Source organism: Syzygium oleosum, unplaced genomic scaffold, assembly GCF_021117445.2.
Source record: "Syzygium oleosum isolate NSW1041296 unplaced genomic scaffold, Sole_v2.1 Sole_v2.12, whole genome shotgun sequence".
Lineage (NCBI taxonomy): Eukaryota > Viridiplantae > Streptophyta > Magnoliopsida > Myrtales > Myrtaceae > Syzygium > Syzygium oleosum.
Window position 1 is genome coordinate 8,421,455 of NW_026607496.1, and position 15,406 is coordinate 8,436,860.

The 15,406-nt window shown below is 38.0% G+C and overlaps 1 pseudogene; it reads right to left on the bottom strand.

Annotated features, from left to right (window-relative positions):
• Positions 1 to 7,338: 7,338 nt before the first annotated feature.
• LOC115674130 (disease resistance protein L6-like) lies at positions 7,339 to 12,657 on the bottom strand (annotated as a pseudogene).
• Positions 12,658 to 15,406: the final 2,749 nt, after the last annotated feature.

A 15,406-nucleotide genomic window follows, 5' to 3' on the forward strand; every position in this document is an offset into this window, starting at 1 on the left:
TCTCGGGATTAAGTACATGTTGGAAAATCAGTAGAAGAAGAAATCGATGGTGAACTCTATTCCATTATTTTGAATTTCTTCTTGTTCTTGTACTTTGTGGAAAATCACGATACAGATTAGGGTGTGTTTGTTTCGCGAATATTAAAATATTTAAATATTAAACCATACATTCCTCTAATCGCTTAAGCTTTTAGAACAGTTAGCTCACAGAGTCTCGCATAGTATCAGAGTAGGATGCCTTACAAAACTGAACGAATAAAAAGTATTTGCATAGTCAGAGAAGATGCTAGACATAAATTGTTATTGATAATGAAAATATTTTTAATTGATTAACTATTTCAAGCGATACAAATGATCATTTTTAGGAAATTTTTTTTCAAATCATTCATTTTCCGCAAAATGAACACGGTCTTAGTTGTGAAATGGTTTCGAAAGATATTGGGTGGGTTAGAGATGGATTTGGACTCCATATATGAATTACATGTTGCGACTTTTGGTTGGTCCTCATTTTTAGTTGTTGTCCCTATAGAATGAATTAATACATGTAATTAACAAAGATAAGAATGGACTTAAGAAGGTTTTTTTTTGCCTCTCATTAAAAGTAGAAATCCATTTTCTTTTCTTTAATAGTGTAAGTACCAGAGGCAAAATCGAGAATGAATGAAGCCTAGATTAAGAAAGAACGACATGTTTAGGCAAAAATATTGACAGGTAAGAAAAAAAAAAGAACGACGTAATACCTAAAACAAATCGCTGAAATCAGTCGCAGTCTAGTTAGCTAGCAGATCTATCTTATTTTTAAGTTGACTTGAAGTGCCCCTTAGAAATTGGATCTCCAACATTAAAGTGTATAAAAAAATATAAAGTATTCGTTAAATCTTTATTAGCAGAGAATAGATGTGGGGTATCATATAATCTCGAGTTAATACCATGAAAAACCCCAAAAGTGGTACACATGTGGTAAATTTAACCCAAACTCATTTTTTTTTATCACAAAAAACACCAAACCGGTACATCCGTGACAAATTTATCCCAAATTAATTTTTGACTACCAAAAACCCCAAATTAATATACTTGTGACAAATTTACCCTCCGTTAAATTGGATTAATACCATGAAAACCATAAATTGGTAAATTTGTGACAAACAGGGAGGTAAAACCCTAAACTGGTATACCGGTTAACTGCAACGTGCCATCCAACTTGGCAATTTAACTAAAAAATTTAACGGAAACTAATGGAGCGTAAATTTGTCACAAGTGTACCAGTTTGGAGTTTTACTTTGGGGTAAATTTATTACAAGTATACCAATTTGGAGTTTTTTTATGGTATTAATCCTATAATCTCCAATATGAGTGTCATTACTTAGCAATCTAAAGATGACTCGCTCTATTAGAATGATGAAATTACTTTACAATAAAACTATCTATGATTAAATAACTGAGGATTATACGAAGTGTCAAATCCTTTGAGAGAACAAGGCAAAATCTTACATCGAAAGGGGGAATATCAAACTAACATTGATAAGATCAGGGGCCGAACCTGTTCCAATGATTTTGCCATGATCAAATGTGATTATTGGCGGGACCAAGAAACGGCATGACAGAGGTTTGGCATCACCGATTCCCTTTTGTTTCTCTCTCTTCAGTTCTTTTTCTATTTTCCATACATTCATGCAGCTTGCAAGCCATGCTAATAATTTAAAGGATGTAAGGAAATTGAAAGAAAAAACTTAGTTTTCTACATTGTTTATGAGAACTTGAGATGGAGTTCAAAGTTTTACATTGTGATTCTGGTTCAATAATTGAGTTGAATCGAGTGTAATCTTGAGCATACAGACTATATTGAGTACGGAATATATGAGAAACCGAATTTTTCATCATATTCACAATTTAATATCAAACCATCAATTTCGAATCAAATTGTGCATCAATAAATTACTTCAAATAAATTTATAGCTTGGTCGCATCTATATAGCTGTTTTTCTTTTGATGAAAAACCTTATTTCAGATTCTTTAGTACATTGAACCCACTGAAATAATAAGCTAGTTCGGTCCTTGCATACTAACAAGCATAATGCGAGCTGTCTTCTAAACTTCACAAGCCTCCAAAACATGTACAAATCCAATCACAGCATGATTCCTGAAAAATAAAATCACAATCAATCTCGTGAGAAATTTTCAAAAAAGGAATAACATGATTAGAATTACACAGTCAAATCAACGAGTAATACATATCAATTAATGTTTACTATGTTTAATCTCTTTGTCACATAAAAGAAAATAGATGGAAGCTGTTTAGATTCCTCGAAATATACTAATGAAAGTCAAATTTACAAGTTTTAACTGCATTTGTTGAGATTGAAATATGAGAAAGGATCTACATATGAGAGGAACCAATATCATAAAAAATATGGTAAATCATGCAGGATTCAAGTAGTGATTAAGAAATGGATTTGTGTGCGCGGATTACGCACCTCACATGAGTTCGATTTCCCACATCACCAAATGCAAACAACTCCACATTGAAGCCACATCCACTCTATCTTCGACTCATACCCTACCTTGTCCATGAGATCAAAAAGATATTTATCTGCCTGAGGGCTTATCTGCTTAGGTATAAGCTTCTAATAGAGATAAACAATATGTTACTACCAGAAAAAAACCATGGATCGTTATAAATTAAGTAGGCAAAGCCTTCCCTCATCCTTTTTTTCCCCTTGTGTAGCGTAGTTATGGAAGCAGGTTAATGAAATTTCATCCACCAATTAGATTTTTTTGAAGTGGCTTTTAATCAAATTGTAAAAAAAAAAACAGGGAAGGATGTAGAAATACATCATCCACCAATTAGATTTTCATTATTTTTTTAATGAAAAATCTTAAATAATGATTAAGGAACGGACAAATGTGTGCGGGTTATATGCACGACATGAGTTTAGTTTAGCACACTACCCAGTGCAAACCATTCATCTTTGCGCTAAAAAGCCAATCAACCAAGTTTTGGCTCAAATTTTACTTGGTTCGTAAGGTTAATACGATATTTCATGGATTGAGATCCACTTGAGATATAAGCTTCACCCCCATACATAAAAAAGGTAAGAGGAAAGAGAGAAACAACGTCATTTTATCAGGAAATTACCGGGCCTAGACAATGCTAAACTAAATAACCACACCACCAATCAAACACTAGGCTGGATATAGCAGGAAAAATAAAGCAATCAAAGGGCAACACCGTGCTCTGCAGAAGGTATTTTTTTTAAGGGTTACTACCATGAAAAATCTCAAATTGGTGCATTTGTGACAAATTACCCAAAATTAATTTTTTGACCACCAAAAACCCCAATTTGGTATATCCATGATAAATTTATCCTCAATTAGTTTCCATTAAATTTTACCATTAAATTTTTGAATATGATGACATGTGACAGTTGACGGGTATACCAGTTTGTTTTACCCTCCATTTGTCACAAAAAGTAACAGTTTGTGATTTTTTTTGATATTAATCCAATTTAATGGATGGTGAATTTATCACAAATGTATCAGTTTGGGGTTTTCGGTGGTCAAAAAATTAGTTTGGGGTAAATTTATCACAAATGTACCAGTTTGGGGTTTTTGATAGTCAAAAAATTAGTTTGTGGTAAATTTGTAATAGGTGTACCAATTTAGGATTTTTAGTGGTATTAACCATTTTTTTAATGAATTACTCATGAACAGACATTTTAGGTTTTTTCTACTGTAACTTTGTTGCCCAATTTTCTTTCCATTTACTCCAGTTTCACAAAGCCTCATTGTCGAAAGTGTTCGTTTATAATGTAAACACTCATCGTATTAACTTCAATTCATCCAACTAAAAGTTCTCTTACTCAAATCAAATAGACCAAGCCATCCCTCCTCCTCTTTTCCTCTTTCTTTGCTGTTTATCGACCTGCTGTTCCTCCTCTATCTGAAATTGTACCTGCATACATTCGTTTATCTGGTCAATTTCTATAGATCACAAGGTACTTATCGATTCAATTAGTAAGTTATCGTGTACATCATCATGCATGATTGAGTCAAATCTTGTTGGATTAAAAAACAAAGAGCCATCCTACGTATCTAAAAGTTGAATGAGTAGAAGCAAAAACTCCGGTCCACCGAAGTTAAATTGGTGGACCACGCGAGTTATGTTCTAAGTGTGCGTCCTCTACATACAATGATCAATTTGTCTACGACACGTGAAACGAGTATATGATTCTTTTAGCTTTCTATCTTAACTACAAAAATTGCAAAGGATCCATAATAAATAGTACGAGTAAGAATCAATATTGTTTTAAGTAAAAACAAAACTTATATAAACAGTTCACTCCTTTGAAAAGACGTATACAAAAAAAAGCACCATTTTATACAAAAAGAAACTAAAACGATGACATTTCTTCTGGATTAAAAAAGTTATTCCACTTATTTTAATACCAATTGACCTTCTCCCCTAGCTTACCTAAAATTTTGAAACTTTCTCAGGGACGGAAAGGAAAGAAAAAGGGAAAAAAAGGAGTAGAAAACGAGAAAAGGAAAATAAAAAAAAAACATAATTGGGAAAATAAAACTTGCAGGAGTGCCAAAATTCAGATTGATGTCAGAACTAGTTGAGATCGATTTAATTGTTGTTAAATATGTCTTGAATTTTATGTATTCGGTCCGGTTCATCACCCGACTCGACATATTTTTTGTGCGACCCAAAAGTGGAGAAAAAATTGAGATTTAGTTCGTGACGTGGAGGGTTGGGCTGATAGGCCCAACTCGGAGCAAGCGAACAAATCTCTATGACGGTTCGCCCAAGCTGGAGCAAGTGAACAAATGTCTTGGGGGGTTCGGGGGCTATGCCCCCGAGGAAATTTTTTGGGGAGCCCTATTTATACTGCGGCTAGGTTTTTTCATTGATTAAGAGAGATTTTCGTTTTGGAAGAGATTTGTGAGCCGTGAGGTTTTGTTAAGTCGTTTTTTCGACTTCTGAAAACTGTACTCTCTTTGATTATAGTGAAATCTTGTTTTGCCTCGCCCGTAAACGTAGATCACCTTGTGATCGAATCACGTAAATCCTTGTGTTCTGTATTTGTTTTTCCGCATTTGTTTCGAACAATTGTATCTTTATTTGTAGATGACATCTTTATTGATCCGATAACAATAAGTCAATTGGAAGACCAAATCTCTCTTTTCAATTAATGAAATGTTAACTACGAGAGAGAGAGAGAGAGAGAGAGAGAGAGAGAGAGGGTTCAGTTAGACTTATCTTGTAGTGCTTGTAAGACTCGAGGGAGCCGTGAAAGTCTTTCTCGCAACGGGAGATACCTATTAGGCAATCATTTGGCAATTTGGTGGTTGATACATCAATCAACCTTTCCAAAGATATGCATTTCCAAACTCTTAAATTATCCAAAAACCCTAGCTCGTCGAGACCCTTGACAACCCGTAGCCCATCATTGTGAGTGAGGCATAACAGCTTGAGGTTCTTTAAGTTGGATAAACTATCAAGACTTTGCAGATAAGGACAAAATCCAACTTGGAACCATTCCCATGATTCCGACGTACCGACAACTTGAATCTCAAGTATCTTATTGCTACCCATCAGCCTGAAGTGTTGCAACTTTTCTAAGGCTCTCGATAGAAGGATTAGTCTCCTTTCATAATTAATCAACTCATTAGCAGACTCATTATTGTTATCCCTTGCTTCCCCCGCATAAAACAGCCTTTCGAAAGAATTGCACCCTTCACAGTTAATCAACTCATTAGCAGACTCATTGTTATCATCCCCCGCTTCCCCCACAAAAACTAGCCTTTCGAAAGAATTGCACTGTTCAATAGACAAATTCTCCAGTGATTTGAACACTGAAGAAAATTGGATCTCAACTAGATTTGCACAATAACTCACCTGGACATCTTTCGGTTTCCTCATGCTTGACAACCTAAATCTCTGGAGTGATACACAGCTTCGTACAAGCAACTCCGTCAAATGTGGAAGTTGAATCGCATCGAGTCGAAATTTTTGCATTGGAGAAGGAGAGAACTCTAAACATGACAGATTTGTCAAGTTTAGAGAGAGTGAAACCGCTAAATTGAAATTATCAATACCTAGCTTTTGCAGAGACAAGGAAAGTTGTGGAAAGGTTTGCAGGTCCAATCCAAACTAATTAAGATGGTTTAGCAGAGGAAGAGAAGCTAGCTCAGCAGGAGCGGGGATATTGCGAAGTCCCAAGCGCAATTTAGTCAGTTTGGAAAACCTCCCAATCCATCATAACTTGCCGGTACAAAGTTTATCTCCTTCTCCTCCATCATCTAGTTCTAACTCAACCAAATTAGTTAAGTTCGAGAGATCCGGGATTACCCACAATGATGCAGATAGCACTTGTAGATGAGTTAAACTTGTTGGGAGTGCCGGCAACTCTTGAATCTCGTCACATTGGTACAACTTCAATCTTTGCAGGCGAGGGAGCATGTTAACGGTCTTTGGAACTCCACTAACATGAGTATCATCTAACTCCAGGATTCTTAGAAATGGCAAACTCCCAATTTCAGAAGGAAGTTGTGTTATGCCCCGGACCCCACCGAGCTTGCGGCACCCCTCCACGGTCGTATTTCGAATGCGACGTCCTAGGACTCGTCGCTGACTCACACGGACATCAAAACATAAAGTGCAAGCGAAAATGATTAAAAGCACCCGGACAAGATTAAAGACCAAGTGTAGTAGAGAAAACACTTGAACATTCAGCAACGTACTTCATACAATAACACATTTACAACATTCAACTTTACACACGTTAGGCCACTGGGGTTAAACTCCATCTTCATCAAAAAGGGACTGGTGGTTGAGTAGGCTATCCTAGCTATATAAAAAGGGTCCACTAAAAAGGGTTTCTAGATCTAACACTAAGGCTCCGTTCGTTTGGCGGAAAATATTCTCCTTTTGGAAAATATTTTTCCGGAAGTCATTTTCCTGGAAAATGTTTTTCCGGAACATAATTTTCTGGTGTTCGGCGACTAATATGAAAAATTTTCGGAAAATATTTTTCGCCGGCGACCGGCGGCGGGCGACCGGCGGCGGCGGCGTCGGCTGGCGACCGGCGGCGGCGGCGGCCGGCGACCTTAGTGAAGAAGAAGAAAAAGAAGCTCCGGAAAATGATTTCCGCTTTTGAAGAAGCGGAAGTCATTTTCCGTAGACTTAGGCTATTTTGTAAGGGGGGAAGGAAAATATTTTCCCACGGAAAACGTTTTCCGCCCCCCGAACACTGGAAAACCCGAAAAATATTTTCCGAAAGAATATTTTCCGCCAAACGAACGGAGCCTAAAGCACCGCTATGGCTCCCAATCCTAGTCAGAACTCGCAGATTCATGCTCCGACTCCATGGGTTCCTCTTCGGGCTCCTCCTCCATTAGCTCTTCTTCGGGATCGGACTTCATTAGCTCTGGGATGGCCTCCTCGGGTTCCTCCTCCGGCTCTGACTCCATGGACTCCTCGTCGAAGTTGGACTCCACTATCACCGGCCGGGGGTCGGAATCTTCAGGGGCGGCATCCGGGCTTGTGACCACACCGTCGGGAGCGAGAGCCGCTGAGGGGTCCCATTCACCTACCCCATTAAACGGAACATCGCAGTTCCGAAGTGGACCATAGGTGCCGTACAAATCTCTATAACAGTAAGCCCAATATGTATTAGGCTACAGCGTCTGTCTACCCACGTCTACCCACACCACAGTAATATGCTTAATATAGGCCTCCTCGTCTCTTACGGGGTATTCCATCACCGAGTGCTCAGTATGCCTCGGGATCCCAAAACGCTCTAGTGGATTGCTCATGGTCGGGGTCGAGGGTCTGAAATGGTTATATAATAACCATGAGACCGAGTCTCAATAAGCAACACCCTAAACCCTACCTAGGCTAACATATACCTCCAGACAAATAGAATAACACCAAATACATTCAATCAACATGCAATAACATTCAAAGGCACTCTCTAGCCTTACCTCGATGCATATATAACCCTGCACGTTAGTTGGATCGTAATAACATATCAGACCACATATGGTCCATACACTTCAGAATACCACAAATTCCTAACATATGCAATTATAAAGTCAATCCAACAACTCCTCATTCATTACTGATCCGCGTAACATGCCTCAGGTCCACCACTTCACATGACTCGCGTAATACGCATCAAGTCCACGGCACAACTCGCGTAGAGACGCATCAAGTCGGCTATCATCCGGTATCACTGGGCATTGTCTCGCGTAACACGCCTCAAGACACACTCAATTCCTCGCGTAAATACGCATCAAGGACTAAAGGATCATATGTACTTCCTCGCTCAATTTCACATGTTCTTAGGTCCACATACATTTCCCTAGGTAGCCATTCCCTAAAGATTAGTATCCTGAGAATGATCAGTTCCGGACGAGATTTAACTACAAATGCATTGAAGAATATATACAATTCATTTATCCCAAAAGTGGGTCGGAATTGAGAATGTTACAAGTTGACCCTTACCACTAGTGACTTGAAGCACTTCCAGATTCTGAAGCATTCCAATAGCACTAGGTAACTCCCATGAATTTGCTAAATCGAATCCAAAAAAGAGATGGCAAAACCTCACCTCACATAGTGATTTCAACTACCATATGGAATCTGGTAGTTTCTTTACTTCACACCATTCTACTACGAAGTGCTTCAAATTCACTAAGTCCCCAATTTCTTCAGGCAAATTTTCAAATTTGCATTGAAAAATATTCAGGTAAACCGAACACTTCAACTTCCCAATAGAGCCGTCAATTTCCTCAAATTGAAACAATTTTCGAAAGTAAGCCTCTCTAAATTCGGGCAACTAGAGAAATCTGGTGCTTTGGTGATGTAGTGACAATCTTTAAGATAAAGAACTTTCAATTTTCTTGCCATCTGTCAAAATAAATGCAATATTAAATGGATGAATGATTAAATATTACGTCAAAGAAAATAAAATAGAAATAAGCATATTGCACACCTTAATGAGGCTCTGTATTTACGAATCATCTATGAAGTCATTGCTTAAAAGTTCAAGAACGACCTCATTCTTTAAGTGCATATTGGCTGGCTTAGACATTAGACGAGGATGACTCCAAAAAATCCATCTTAATTCAGTAAGACGGTTTGCTAAGTTACCGACAAAGCTTCCCCATTTTAATTTGAGGTATCTTAGATGTTCAAACCTTCCAATCTCCTCACTTCTAATGACGTTAGGACAACTTTTGTGTAGATATAGATCCAATGCTTGAACGTTCGTCTTCATCTGCAAAATAAAAGCAATTAAACAAGTGAAATTCAGTATTCTATCTTACAGGATAAACATTAAAATGGAAAAAAGAAGAAAGAAAAAAGAGCATGCTAGTGATTTGCTAGTAGAGAAACAATTGGTTTCCTCTTGAGGTACTTTACCTCCTTTGTGGTTATAATATCAAGGATTTTCTCGTTAATCCATAACCTACTACGCTTTCCAGGATTCATTGGATTTTCTCGACGAACAATTTCTCTTCCAAGATCTCTGAGTTGATCGTGCATCCAAAACTTATCGTCCTTTATGATTTTTTATCAAAGACATGCTATTGAGGACACCAACCCCATTATCTAGAAAAGTCCACAATCTTTCCAAATATAAATTGCATTTGTTTTATCCTCGCCAATGAAAAAGCATGGCCTAATTCTCTAAAAAACCCCCAACTTTAGGTTAAGTCCCAAATCTATCTCGAACTTTTTTTTGTCTCAGAAAAAACTCCAAACTTTAGGTCCAGTCCTAAATATGCCCCGAACTTTTATTTATCTAAAAAAAAAACCTAAACTTTAAGTCCAGTCCTAAATATGCCCCAAATTTTGTTTTGCCTAAAAAAAATCACCAAAATTCAATTTATTTTAAAAAATATACCCCCATGATCCAGCCCCAACTTGACGTGGCACTTCCACATCGATAACAAATTCACATTAACAAAGTAATGTGGCTTTTTTTTAGACAAAGAAAAGTTTGGGGAAATTTTGGATTGAACCTAAAAATTGGGTTTTTTTTTTAAATTAAAAGAAAATTTTGGGGTGGATTTGTTATCGTCCCTAACTTTCATATCCTAGAACGGTTTTATTTTGGAGAATTTCAACAATTTTTATTGGGTTTGATTTGTTATTGAAGTGGAAATGCGACGTCGGTCAGTACCTATCGCCCCATTACTTTGTTGATGTGGAGTTGTTATCAATATGGATGTGTCACGTCAAGTTGGGACTGGATCACGAGGATATTTTTTGAAAATAAATTGAAATTTACTGATTTTTTTACACAAAACAAAATTTGGGGTAAATTTGAGACTGCACTTAAAGTTTGGGGTTTCTTTTTAGACAAAAAAAATTTGAGACAGATTTGATATTAGACCTAAAGTTTGGGGTTTTTTCTAAGATAAAAAAAAGTTCAGAACAAATTTGGGACTTGACCTAAAGTTGGGGGTTTCTTAGGAAATTCACCTGAAAAAGCATGCAATATCGAGGAAAATTTGTTGTTGCTCTAAAGTTAAGCCATCATAGTTGATCTTCAACTTTCCAAAGACATCCTCGTTAGGTGCTTTTCTTAACTCAGCCAATGTCTCTTTCCATAGTTCTTGCCTTTTATGGTAGAGGAACGAACCAATTACTTCAAGAGCCGATGGAAGTCTCTAGTAGCATGTACGATTTCCCTTGAAAGATCATTATAATCATCTAAAGGAGAGTCTCTGGTAAACGCATGCCTACTGAAAAGCTCCAGCGCATGATCAATACTCATCACCTCCATTTCGTAATTTAAAATTTGATACTTTAGTCTATTGATGCAAAGCATCTTTATTTCTTGTTGTAATCAATATTCTTGATCCTACAAATAAAGTACTCTTTCCAACTAATTTTTCCACTTGTTCTCTATTATCAACATCGTCAAGTACAATGAGGACTTGCTTATTACAAAGTGCTCCTCCAATCCTCTTCTGTCCATAATCAAGTTCGTCAATGCACCTTGTTCCTACATGAATGCCGCTTTCGGATAGTAACTTTTTCTGCAACTCAAGTAAGCCATCGGTTCTTGATGATTTCGCTCGAACATCTTCAAGGAAACAACAATATTTTCCAAAATGGGAAGAGAGTTTGTTGAAGACGACCATGGCGAGAGTCGTTTTACCGATACCCCTCATGCCATGAATTTGAATGAGCCGCACACCGCTAGAGTCAATGTCTGACAATTCGCTTACTGCTATAACTCGATCATCAATTCCAACTAATGTTCAGTCACCAACCTATATTTTGTCTTCAACTTTTCCACAACAACCTCAACTACTAATTTGATCAGTTCACCGTAGCTGCCACAATGATTTTATTGGGGAAAAATGTGAAATCATGATTAGCCAGCTAGAAGAGATGTTGTTCAAGCACCGGATAAACTGCAAAGTAACTTGATAAATAATAAGACCTTAACAATCTAGAAATGATCTTCTAAGACTCCATATTGGACATTAACATCACTCCAAACATACTTTTTATGCACTTGGCAACACGTGCGTCGTGTCCTGACCCGAAAGTGGACTTGATTCAACATGAGATTAGCGATATTGGGATTAAGTTACCAACCTTAGCGCATAATAGATGTAAATATTTATGCATTTGAAATTGATATTATATGATTCATGTTTGAGCAACGACTGTAGAAGTTGAAAATCCAGCATTCAAGAGGAGAAATGTTTAACGTATTGAAAAATTAAATGATTAGATAGGAATGTGCATGGCATTTGATTATCCCATTCTTTTTCCTCCCACTGTGCACAATCAAGTGTTAATGTAGCTACCTAGCTATTAATGTCATTAGTCGTCCATTATAAAAGATGACTTTGTTAAGCAGTTTCGCATTTTTTTTGACAAACGTAGCATAAGTTCATCATTTAGTATTAGTATAATAAAAGCCCCACCGCAATCATGCTGGAATTTTACATCTATTTTTCAGTGTCAAGGAAAATTGTGGAAACAAGCGTATTGAAAGCAGCTAGCTTAGCCTTTGTACTTCTTCACTTCCCATCCCTTTTATCACATCAACCTACATGAGAGCCTCTCTCCACGCACCTACTTGCTCATTGATCAACTTCTTCTCACGCTCCAAATTTAGTAAGGCGGCGCGATATGGCGGACTTTTGAGTTTAATGTCGTCACGTTCCACATAAAAGAAAATAGGTAGGATCTCTTTATTAGCTTCCGGTTTCAAGCTGTTTGCAATGATCTACGCAAGCTCCTGAAGACACCATTTACTCGAAGCATAGGTCCGAGAGAAAATAGATATGTAGATCCTAGAGTTATCGATCGCTCATAGAAGGGACTCATCGATTCTGTCACCAACACGGAGCTCTTCGTCGTCTCGGAAGACACATATTCCAGCATCGATCAAGTTATGGAAGAGGACATCAGTAAATCCAGCACGTGTGTCAGGTCCTCTCAAAGTTAGAAACACTTGGTACTCGCTTCCCGGTGACGTTCCTGCGTCTGAACTTGCCATAGCAGTAGGTTTTAGCTTAGTAGATCTCTCTCTCTCTGACCCGATGTACTACTTAACAGAGAATGAGGCAGCGTCAACACATCATGAGAAAATAATGGAGTGGTTATGGGAAAACCAATCGTATGCTATGGGTCCATAGAAAGTGCTTGAAATAGAACGTAGTAATTTTATACGACGAAGAGCATAAAATCAAATGCAATTGATCGATGAGAAAGCAAACTAAAGATGCGGCCCAATAAATGGCCGACGGAACAAAAGTTAGCAAAAGACCAAAATTGCCCAGCTTTCGGCACGGTTGTAGGGTCCACTCATAAAACTTTGTATTCATCATCAATTCCTTGTTAAAAAACACGAAGGAGATAGAGAAACGGAATCTTCCATGTCAGGTGCCACACACTAGCTTGGAAACTACCAGCGTTCGTCTCACGTTCATATTCTATTGTTATGAAAGCTACAAACCGTAAAATGATTTTAAGAGCATTAAGCACACGCCAAACCAATAGATAAAAAGTATTAACTGTTAATTTGACTGCCCAAGAACCTGTTAGTAAGATATCATGAATTGATACCAATCTAGTCTATGTCCTTATCATTTTGGTTTTTCATTTACTGATGATCTCTAAACATGGTATGAACAGAGATGCCTTTAGTTGTCATCGAAACACCATAAAATCAATTGGACCATGGGTTGATACCAAATTACTAACTCTCCTTATCATTTTCATTTTTCATACCATAAGATCTCCTTATCATGTCTGAGTAATGAAATGAAGTAGATTCTGCTATCAACTCGAATCGGATGGTTGAAAGAGAAGAGAGAAATAGCAATGCTTGATCAGGAGTAGCTAATTAGTGTTTTTCATATACTTAAAAGAAATTTAAACAGCTTTCAAGGAAATTGATTTAGATTTATAATTTACATCAAAGCACTTCGAATGTATCCTATAACACCTAGAATTTTGCAAGTCACCAGTTAGTAGTGCCTCAGCTCCTAGGATCTCCCAAATTCTAGGTTCGAGTTATCTACGAGATGCAAAATGATCAAAAACTTAAAAATCAGACTAGAGTTATCACCACTTTGTACGGAAAAACTTAGGTTGGTTAGACACCTAAAATCCCAAGTAAGGTTCAGGGAGTCAAGCTACCTAAGTACACGTGTGAAGGAACTAGTCAAGCAAAACTAGAGATCTTAGGTTCGAGGATTCGATTATGCATAAGACAGATCAGTAGGGAAAAGTGCCAAAAAAGTCCTAAACCTTTTTTTTGGTGCCAATTAAGTCCTAAACCTTTTAAATTGGTGCCAATTCAGTCATAAACCTTTTGTTTTGGTGCCAATTTAGTCCTTCCGGCTAATTTTGACCGGAATTTGCCAACGTGGACGCCGGCCGGCGGCCGGTCACCGGCGCCGATGTGGACAATTTTAATAATATTTTAATATTTTTTTGAATTTTTATTTTTTTCCTTTTTTTCTTTTTTTTTTCCACTTTTTTTTTTGGTCTCTCCCCCTTCCTCTGGCCGGCGAGCTCGACCTCGCCGGCCACTGTCGAGGGCGTCCTCGCCCGGCGAGGGCTCGAGCCTCGCCCAGCGACCTCTCCAGATCCGGCGAGGTCGGGCCTCGCCCGACCATGGCGAGGCTTGCTCTCGCCGCGGCCTCCGGCAAGGCCTCGAGCCTCACCTTGGTCGGGCGAGGCTTGAGCCCTTGCCGGAGGCTGCGGCGAGAGCGAGCCTCGCTCGACCAAGGCGAGGCTCGCCCTCACCGGGCGAGGCCGCCCTCGCCAGTGGCCGGCGAGGTCAAGCTCGCCGACCTCTGGCCTCTGGCCGGTCGCCAGACCGGCGACCGGCCAGAGGAAGGAGGGAAAGACCAAAAAAAAAAAATGGAAAAAAAAGAAAAAAAAAGGAAAAAAAATAAAAATTCAAAAAAATATTAAAATATTATTAAAATTGTCCACGTCGGCGCCGGTGACTGGCCGGCTGGCGTCCATGTCGGCAAATTCCGATCAACATTGGCCGGAAGGACCAAATTGGCACCAATTTAAAAGGTTTAAGACTTAATTGGCACCAAAAAAAGGTTTAGGACTAAATTGACACAAATGCAAAAGGTTTAGGACTGAATTATCACCAAAAAACGGTTTAGGACTAAATTGGCACTAATGCAAAAGATTTAGGATTTTTTTGACACTTTTCCCCAGATCAGTACATCATCTATTCACTACCACAACCCCATTTTTGTTTAAGTCCTAAATCGCCTATCATGTAATTTCCTAAGAATGTCGCTATAACATTTATTTAATGTAATTATCAATTAACAACACTTTGTCTCATGTAGTGCCGTGACTCTATATGCGTGAAAGTGTAAATGAAATGTCAATTTATATGACATTTGAAAGACAAGAAAATGAAATGACATGACAATATTCACACCCAACATGACATGTGCAGGTGACAAGAAAAGTACATGGCCTAGCAATAACATGGCAAATTCAAGATCAAAATGACATGACATAACAATCACATGCAACATGATATAACAAATTCAAATTTGAACATGACAGGATAATTACATGATGTGACAACAATGACATTCAGCTAAGTTCTTATACACATGATGTCCATAACTTCAAACTTGTAACTCACTTATCAGATATAACTGTTTTGTAATTAGTTTTCCTCTTAGCCTCGGAGTTGTAGGTTCCGGCAGACCCTCCTTTCTGCTCTATGTATCACTATTAAGCCTCCTAATAGTTGTCCGTTCATTTCCATTGTGGATAGGTAAGCTGTGATTAAGTTGATCATGCGTTTTTGCATATATCCATTGGAAAGCAGACAATCCTTGTCATTAAAAACAACATCAGAGACCTACAAAGAAA